This window comes from Gavialis gangeticus, unplaced genomic scaffold, assembly GCF_001723915.1.
Source record: "Gavialis gangeticus isolate Ggan-Ray unplaced genomic scaffold, GavGan_comp1, whole genome shotgun sequence".
Lineage (NCBI taxonomy): Eukaryota > Metazoa > Chordata > Crocodylia > Gavialidae > Gavialis > Gavialis gangeticus.
This window is the reverse complement of record NW_017728992.1, coordinates 52,207,407-52,213,516: the sequence shown is the minus strand read 5'-3', so window position 1 is coordinate 52,213,516 and position 6,110 is coordinate 52,207,407. Positions and strand designations below refer to the sequence as shown.

General features: G+C 42.2%; 1 long non-coding RNA gene across 1 annotated transcript in view; it reads right to left on the bottom strand.

Moving 5' to 3' along the window:
- Window positions 1–3,208: 3,208 nt before the first annotated feature.
- LOC109299329 overlaps window positions 3,209–6,110 on the bottom strand; it is a 16,576-nt gene continuing 13,674 nt past the window's right edge. Inside the window, exon 3 of the long non-coding RNA XR_002097816.1 lies at window positions 3,209–3,298. This is a non-coding gene — a long non-coding RNA (uncharacterized LOC109299329). The remainder of the gene's footprint in view (window positions 3,299–6,110) is intronic.

Here is a 6,110-nt window from a genome sequence, read left to right as displayed (position 1 = left end):
AAGTTATTTGGTTCCTTGGAAACAATTAAATTGAATCAATTTCTAGTTATCTTTGGTCATGTACTTAAAATTAACTGCAAATCTTTTCCTTTTATTCCATAACTGGTTTTCAACTGAAGCAATGATAATGCATTTATAAATTTTGAATGTTTGTTTAGATTTCATATTATCATTTGAAAACTTTCCTGATATTCTGTGCAGTTGTGTGGCATTGATTTCTGAATAAGCTGCTAAGTCAAGGTGTGATCAGTTATACAGACAGGGTCACTGCACTTCTTTATATCAGAAATATCCCTGGAGGCTCTTGCCATTTCTCAGTGTCATAGATGTTAATCTTTATGGGTCTGAAGCCCAAAATGACTAAATGAACAGTATCTCAATAACCTCAAATTCATCATATAGTACTGCCGAGAAATGGGGTATAGTTAAAGAGCCTTTACAGTGCCCTGCTACAGCTGCAGAGGTATGAGTCCTGTTGTGATCACTGGGTTCAATAAAGGCATATAATGAATGAGAAGAACTAAACAACTTCAACTGTGGAGCAATAGGTAATCTCTGCAGACTCTTTGTCCCTCCCTCTAAAACTGGTAACTCCAGATACTACCAAACTGAGGGATTGTCTCCCAATTTCCAACTCTTCTAAATTAAGAGTGTCTCTAAATTATAACTTTTATCACTACATCTTTACTCTTAGCAATAACTACAAAAATCAACTAATGCAAAATCAATTAACACACAGCTGCAGACCATACTCAACTGAGTGGCTGAGGGCAACTTCCTGAGGAATAGCCAGCATGCGTTTGTTGCAGATAGGTCTTCCCTGACCAATCTCCTTTCCTTCTATGACCGGGTGACATATCACCTCGAGAAGGGAGAATTGATTGACATCATTTATCTCGACTTTAAAAAAGCTTTCAATCTGGTATCCCATGATTGTCTTATCAAAAAACTGGCCAACTGTGGCCTCAGCTACATCACAGTCTGCTGGCTGGGGAACTGGCTTCGAGGCCGGACGCAGAGAGTGGTAGCTGACAGAAGTCAATCATCGTGGTGCGCTGTGACCAGTGGGGTCCCCCAAGGCTCCGTCCTTGGGCCTATCCTCTTCAACATGTTCATTAACAATGTGGACATTGGAGTTAGAAGCGGACTGGCCAAATTTGCTGATGACACCAAACTCTGGGGTAAAGTGCCCACACCCAAAGACAGGATAGTGATTTAGGCCGACCTTGACAGGCTTGGAAAATGGGCGGATGTAAACCTGATGGCCTTCAGCTCTGAAAAATGGAAGGTACTCCACCTTGGGAAGAAAAACCCGCAGCATGCATATAGACTCAGCAGTGCTACATTCGCTAACACCACGGCTGAAAGGGACTTGGGGGTCATGATTGACCACAAGATGAATATGAGCCATCAATGTGATGTTGCAGATGGCAAAGTGAGCAAAACTTTGGCTTGCATCCATAGATGCTTCTCCAGAAAATCCCAGGATGTCATCCTCGAGCTGTACTCGGCCTTGGTGAGGCCACAGCTGGAGTACTGCATCCAGTTCTGAGCTCCACAATTTAAAAAGGATGTGGAGAAGCTTGAGAGAGTCCAGAGGAGAGCCCCGTGCATGATCAGATGGCAGGAGAACAGGTCTTATAATGAGAGGCTGAGAGCCATGGGACTATTCAGGCTGGAAAAGCACAGGATCAGTGAGGACCTGGTGGCAGCCTATAAGTATATAAGGGGTGTACATCAGGATCTGGGGGAACATCCGTTCACTGGAGCGCCCCATGGGATGACAAGGTCTAACAGTCATAAACTTCTCCCAGACCGTTTCAGGCTGGACATAAGGAAGAAATCCTTTACTGTCCCAGTCCCCAAGGCCTGGAACAGACTGCCTCCAGAGGTGGTGCAAGCACCTACTCTGGAATCCTTTAAGAGGCAATTGGACATATATCTTGCTCAGATCGTGAGACCCCAGCTGATTTCCTGCCCTTGGGGTAGGGGGCTGGACTTGATCTTCTGAAGTCCCTTCCAGCCCTAATGCCTATGAAAGATTACTAGTATATTATTCTGAAGTGTGTCTTTGCCACTCACTTTCCTATTACCTCTTTGCAGCAGCTCTTTTAACAAGTCTCTGTCCATGCTTACAGGAGGGCACCTCGATCGTGTTGTACCTTTTTGCACTTTACACAAAGTGCTTAAAGTTACAGCGTCATCAAAGCTAACAGACATTGAGTGTTTGATGGTGGGGGCCAAGTGCTGCCATGCACTGCCTGAGGTCAGGAGGCAGGGGGATCTGTAGCCTGCTACTGAAGCTAATCAGCCTGATCACTGCCTAGCTATTCCCCTTCTCCTGCCTGCCAGATGGCTACAAAGAGCCACCCATGATTCATTCCTTAGTACAGGGAGGAGGGGGGCAGTGTGAGGGCAGATCAGGGACTGTGCCCCCTCCCTGCAGGTGCCATGGGGCACCAAGGGCCCTCTCCTGCTGTGGGGGGAGGGTCCATTCAGGGCACCCCCAATCACTACCCAGATGCTTCCCCTCTCCTGCCTGCTGGCTGGCTGTATAGGGAGGAGACTCTCTGCCTTCTCCCTGTGGCAGACCAGGGGTATAACACAACTCTTGTAGAGAACTGTATACAAGTTTACTAAGGTGCTCTAATTTAGAGCGCTTTCATATACTACCTGATTTAATGAGGGTTACTTTTTCACATGATCGGCCATTTTAAAAGTGATCTGCAGCCAGGCACGTGTGTTATGACATGTCTGTAGAGCTCTTTTAGGGGCCAGATCATGCGAAAAGTGTCAATTCTGTCTGCACCCTGTCAGATTTTCAAGAGGTTTCAATTTTTTTCTCAGACCAACAAAGTATCATAGTATCATAGCTTTTGATAGCTATGCTTCCACACACAGCACAAAGGTCATTTAGCTATAGACTGCTAAGGTTCTTTCTGCATGATACTATTTGCATTTGTGTCACTGGATATATTTCTTCCCATAAGACAGGGTTGCTTCTTGTGTTCTGGAACAATTGGTTTCTTCCTAAGAAGATTGTACAGATTTGGGCTCTGATGGCCAAGAAAATCGTCAGGAGACATGGATGTTTTTGTCTTTCTATTGGGGTGCTGATTATAGCTGTTTTGCTCTAAGGACATAGGCAAACAAGGCTCTTTGGGTAAATGTGATATCTCTTATTAGACCAATTAAATAGTCAGAAAAAATTCTGTACAAGATTTCAGGCACAAACACCCTTCTTCAGATGTAGAGAGAGTCTGCTGATGTTTGTGTACTCTTCTGGGTAGAACAGAAGCTTAAGGCAATATGGAGGTCTGTGAAAATGCAAATGCGTGGCAGGGAAAAATCAAAGGGTATGGGAGTTAATAGGTGCGAGACAGATAGATGGGGATGTGGGGGGAAGAGGGGAATGTTGACCAGTGATAAAATGTGACTGTTAAAATGAAGAGAGGTTACCTGGGGTTATTGGATGGCAGGTAGGCTATAATGTGCCATAAATCCAATGACTATATTCGGTCCATGATTTTTTGTATCCAGTAGATTTATGAAGTAAAGTTTGTAGGCTCATCTGTGAAAGGTTTTGTAAAATTCCCTTTGAGGATTAAAACTGAGAAATCAGAGAGAGGGATTCTTGTGAAAAATGTGCACTCACTGGTAACGGGGTATTTTAATCTTCGATAGATTTTCAGTGTGTGTTCATTTTGGTACACAGTTGTTGTTTGGTTTCTCCTACTTAGTTTCCATCAGGGCATTCAATACACTGAATGAGATGTATTACATTTCTGGAGGTGCAGGTGTAATATCCAAGATCTTGCACCTTTTTATTGTCCTTCTATAAGCACACACATAACAAGATTATATTTCTCACAAGATGCCAGACCCAAAATTGGTGTCACCTTCCAGGATACCACCATACATGGGAGTTTGTACTCTGTTTTTATACTGGATGCTAGCAGTGCAGATATCCTTTTTCACTGGCAGATATATTCCTGAAAAGCCAGTTATTTTGATGTTTGTTGGACTCACTTTTCATCTCAATTATAATTTTATATATTCATGCTGTGGTAAAATATTAACTTGAGCTCCTGTGTCCAATTTAAATAAAACCATGTTCTTTGCACTTACACTGGAAAAGCCAGTCCCCCTCATTGATTTTCCACCATATCTATAAAAAATCTTCTCCCAGTGCGTGTTCAACTGAGTGCCCTTGAGATTTATGTGCTTGAGTTCTGAAGCACTTGGCAAAATTGCTCCTCTTGTTACAGATAAAACAGAGGTTTCCTTGCCAATGGAAAATTTCACTGAGTGAGGTGGCTTTTTCAGGCCACATTCTTTCATTCCTATTGGATGGACATCCCCTTTAGAAGTATTCAGTTCTGCAATGTAAGCCTTCACATTTTCCATTTTATTTTTCAATTTAGAGCTTAGTCTTTCACATTCTTTCTTACTGGCCATTCCTGACACCATGTTGTAATCACTGGGTTCCATAAATACAGGCATACAATGAATGAGAAGAACTAAAAAAACAAACTAATTGCAGAGCAGCAGGCAACCTTTGCAAACCCTTTGTCCCTCTCTAACTCCAGCTACTACCTGAGGGATCATCTCCCAATTTCCAACTCTAAATTAAGCAGTATTGTTAAATTATAACTTTTATCACTACAAGTCTCAGACCTACTCTTAAGAGCCATGGCCCAGCTGAACCTACAGTAAATAAGTACCTCAAGAGCATAACTGAGTGGGAGCAACTAGGGCAGCAGCCCCACATGCTTTCTTTGTTGAAGGACCCAAAAATAGCTGCCATCATAGCAGCAGTTGTACACACTGACATGATCACCACTGCAGGAGCTGACACTGCTCTGTGCATCATGGCTGCTTTGCTATGCCTCTGACGTACCTGGTCATTTGGCCTGGCTGTCAAAGACAGCCAGATATGGTACTAACCACTTTCCTTCCTTGTGTGCCCCTGGCTACACAAATTGATATGATTTAACCACATTAGCCCTAAGGGTCACTAGGCCTGGGGCCTCAACCTACCAATTTACAAGTTGTATTCATATAAACCAAAATACAATGGGTATCTAGATCCAAATCAAGTCAAGGCCCACAAAGAGATTTTTGGATACTAAATGTACAGATTAACCTGCTTCTTGCATCTTTCGTCCTAAAACTCCTTCCAGGAAATGTTAGCCTCTCTACTGTATAAACAGCAAAATAATGTAAAGCCTCTAAAAATCCATAATTATTCACATCTTAATGTGTTACGTTGTTACATCTGTAAATGAAGCCATAGTACCGTGGAAGTATGACATCAGTAAATTATATGTAGTGAAGCAAAATGATAGTCCTAAATTATCCAAGTGCTATCCATACAATGAAATCTTGATACTTTACATTAATAAATGTTTCAAGTGTAATAAACTCTTGCCTAGACTGGCAAAATAAGCATTAACTAAAATGTGAAAAACAATATATATTTAAACACCACTCAATGAAGACGGCATTTAGAAACCTATTGTGTGTCATGGCTAACCAAAAGAACAGAAGATCTGTTAAAATTTTGCACACCTTGAATTTTTCCACACTTACAGGCACAAAAACTAGGATGATACAGAGTTCCAAATAATTAAAATTTCAATACACTACCATCTGCAGTCTAGTCTTATTATTAAGCACTGGACTGGGATGCAGGAAACTTGGGGTTTATTCCTAGCTTTCTACAGACATCCTATGTGACTGTGGGCAGGCTGTTGAGGTCCTGATTCACAGTGAGGTACTTATGCATATGCTTAACTTTAATATACAAATAGTTTCTAAAATGTAGTACTTGAAAGTACTTATGTTTAGGTCTCTTTTTAAACACCTTGCTGAGTCAGTGTCATATCCCACTATAGATTTCATAGACATTAGGGCTGGAAGGGACCTCGGAAGATCATTGAATCCAGCCCCCCGCCCAAAGGGCAGGAAGTCAGCTGGGGTCATAAGATCCCAGCAAGATAAGCATCCAATTTACTCTTGAAGGTGTTCAATGTAGGTGCTTGAACCACCTCCAATGGCAGGCTGTTCCAGACCTTGGGGGCTCAGACAGTAAAGAAATTCTTCCTTAT